This window comes from Magnolia sinica, chromosome 8 (genome assembly GCF_029962835.1).
Source record: "Magnolia sinica isolate HGM2019 chromosome 8, MsV1, whole genome shotgun sequence".
NCBI classification, from domain to species: Eukaryota; Viridiplantae; Streptophyta; class Magnoliopsida; order Magnoliales; family Magnoliaceae; genus Magnolia; species Magnolia sinica.
Genome location: NC_080580.1, coordinates 33,752,189 through 33,755,577, shown reverse-complemented (window position 1 = coordinate 33,755,577; position 3,389 = coordinate 33,752,189). Strand labels below are relative to the sequence as shown.

Here is a 3,389-nt window from a genome sequence, read left to right as displayed (position 1 = left end):
AGCCCGAATACCCGTCAAGGAAACAGTAATAGGAATGACCAGCTAGCCTTTCCAAGATTTGATCAATGAAGGGCAAAGGAAAGTGGTCCTTCCTCGTGACGGTATTCAGCTTCCTGTAGTCAATGCACATTCTCCAACCAGTAGTAACTCTAGTTGGCACGAGTTCATTATTGGCATTGGCTACGATGGTGATCCCGGACTTCTTAGGAACCACCTGAGTTGGACTCACCCATTGACTATTGGATATGGGGTATATGATACCCACATCTAATAGTTTAAGAACCTCGGCCTTAACCACTTCCCTCATGTTTGGATTTAGTCTACGTTGTGATTGCCGAGCGGTCTTAGCATTATCCTCAAGATAAATGCGGTGAGTACAAATCGAGGGGTCGATTCCCTTGAGGTCCGCTATCGTCCATCCAAGGGCTCCCTTATGCTCAATGAGAGTAGATATAAGCATACTCTCCTGTTCTTTCTCTAGGTGGGCAGAGATCACCACCGGGTATGTCTCATCTTGACCTAAATAGACATATTTCAAATCAGAGGGCAAAGGTTTTAGGTCAAGCTTCGGCGGCTTGAGGTTAGATGGTAGAGGCATTACATCAGTTTAGGACAACTCTTCAAATTGTGGCCTCCACCGGTTAACTTCAAATCGGTGCAGTATCAAGTAAGGCACACGCCTCCTAATCATGTCATCATCAAAATATTGGGAGTGGGCCAGGCACATCTCGAGGTCGGAGGATAAGGTCAGAGGTGTCGTATCTTCCACTAAAGAGTCAATCATGTTAATGTCGTGGAAATCGTCATCATCCTCTAAGTTTCTGCCGTTATTGAAAAAGATGTTTGACTCCAATGTCATATTCCCAAAAGACATAGTCATGACACCATTCCTACAATTGATAATTGCGTTTGAAGTGGCAAGGAATGGGCGACCAAGAATGACAGGAATCTGAGTGTTCATGTTATTGATGGGTTCAGTATCCAAGATGATAAAATCTACAGGGTAGTAAAATCTATCAACTTGGACCAACACATCCTCAATTATCCCTCTTGGTACACGAACAGAGCGATCAACAAGTTGTAGTATGGTTAGGGTGAGTTTTAATTCACCAAAACCTAGCTGTTTGTATATCGAGTAGGGAATCAGATTGACGCTTGCTCCCAAGTTAAGAAGTGCGTGATCAATTCGATAGTCCCCGATTACACATGATATGGTTGGGCTACTGGAATCCTTGAATTTCTGTGGCACGTCTTGCTTTAGGATGGTACTCACTTTCTCGGTCAAGAATATCTTCTTTTGAATACTCTGCCGTCGTTTGGTCGAGCATAAGTCTTTCAGAAATTTAGCATATGAAGGTATCTGTTTTACGACATCAAGTAAAGGAATGTTGACTTTCACTTGTTTCAACACCTCTAGGATATCCTGAGAGTTAGAGAGAGGTTTTGGAGTGACCAACTGTTGGGGAAATGGAGCAACTGGCTTTTCTAGAAGTTCCGGTTCTAATTTTTGTGGGGCATCACTAGATCCATCATTGTTATCCTCTTCCGGTTATTGAGGCTTTTCGGGCATAACCGGAAGGGTTTTATCAATGATCTTCCCACTCCTAAGAGTGGTGATGGATTTAGCGTGCCCCATTTGATTTGAAGAGTTCGGATCACTTATCTCGTATTGCGATTTAAGATTGGGGAGCGGTTGTGCAGGAAGCATCCTCTTTTCTATAACTGTCATACGTGAATCTATCTTTTGCATAAAGTCTCGCGTTGCATGGGTCAGCCCTTGCATGGAATTTTGAACCGGTTCTTCTTGAGGTTTCCCTTGATTTGGATTTTGATTGAAGAAACTTTAAGGGGTAGCAGTTTGTCCATTTCTCCAACTAAAGTTTGGATGATTTTCTAACCAGGATTGTACGTATTAGAGGTCGGTTCATTGAAAGGTCTTTGATAATTATTTACGGCATTGGATTGTTCATTCAACACTTCTCGAAAGGCGGGTATCGTAGGACAATTTTCAGTTGTATAAATGTTGCAATCATAGATGCCGCAAACACTTTTATTAAGCTTATCCTTCATTCCTTCCATGGCCTCAACTTTCCTTATGAGCGTAGTTACTTTACATTTGAGATCATCCTCTTCTTTCAAGAGATACAATCCACCTTTCTCCTTTAATTGAGTCGGCCTAGACGTGGTGTTCGATTTTGGGTAATAATCCCATGATTGTGTTTTTTCAGCAAGACTATCGAGGTAATCTCATACCTCGTTGACATTTTTATTAATGAATTCTCCATTACACATTGTCTCGACCATTTGGCCCATGGAAGATGTCAGTCCATCATAGAAAAAATTAGTAATGCGCCATGTTTCAAAGCCGTGTTGTGGGCATGAACTGACCAAATCCTTGAACCTTTTCCAACATTGGTAAAATGTTTCATCCTCCTTTTGGGTGAAGTTCATGATTGCTTTTTTAAGGGTAATCGTTTTATGATGTGGAAAGAATTTCTTTATAAATTCCCTTTGCATATCATTCCATGTGCCAATGGATCTAAGACGCAGTGAATGTAACCACGTCTTAGCCTTCTCTTTTAAAGAAAAAGGAAAGAGTCTCAGCCTGACTGTGTCCTCAGATACATTTTGAAAATATAAAGTGGCTCTGATCTCATCAAACTCTTTCAAATGTAGATATGGTTCTTCAGATTCAAGCCCATGGAACTTAGGAAGGAGTTGGATAACCCTTGGCTTGATGTCCATATGTCCTGTATTTTCAGGAAAAATCATACATGATGGCGTACTCACCCCCGCTGGTTGTAAATAATCTCGTAAAGTACGTGGCGGGGGTGTTTGATACACCTCATTCTCATCCTGAATGTCCTCCACCCTAGGTTGGGGTAGAAGAAGTTGGTTTTCAGCCATCACTTCAATTAACTTAGGGGATTTCGAGTGGTGTCTAGTCCTGCGATGGATAGTCAACCCCTCAACCAATCCTCCTTCAGTCAAGAGACGTCGAGTGTTGTCACGGTCCCACTTGGTCATGAAACACTCACAGCCCTCAATCAAATTCGAAACCTAATCCTAAGAAAGAAAAAAGAAAATTTAGAAAGAAAGAGAGTTGGAAAGAAGTTACCAAATTGAAAGCCCTAAGTAACAACACCTGCAAAAGAAAACAAAACAAGTCAATTTCTAAAGAGAATGTCTAAAATTAGAAAATCCTTAAAAAGGAAGATAGAAACAAACTAGTTTCTAAAAGAAGAAATTCCTAAAAGAAAGTGGAAATTTCTAAAATAAATTAGGAAAGTCCTAAACTAGAAAGTAAGTTACTAAAAGAGATCTGAAAATTGAAAGTAGAGAAAGAACTCACCGAATTAGAAATTTCTATCTTAAAGGCCTAAAAAAAT

The 3,389-nt window shown here is 40.6% G+C and overlaps 1 non-coding gene across 1 annotated transcript; it reads left to right on the top strand.

The window, feature by feature from the left end:
* Window positions 1-2,362: 2,362 nt before the first annotated feature.
* On the top strand, window positions 2,363-2,469 carry LOC131254599 (small nucleolar RNA R71). The gene has a single exon (XR_009175718.1). It is a non-coding gene; the product is annotated as a small nucleolar RNA R71 (small nucleolar RNA).
* The last annotated feature ends 920 nt before the right edge of the window (window positions 2,470-3,389 follow it).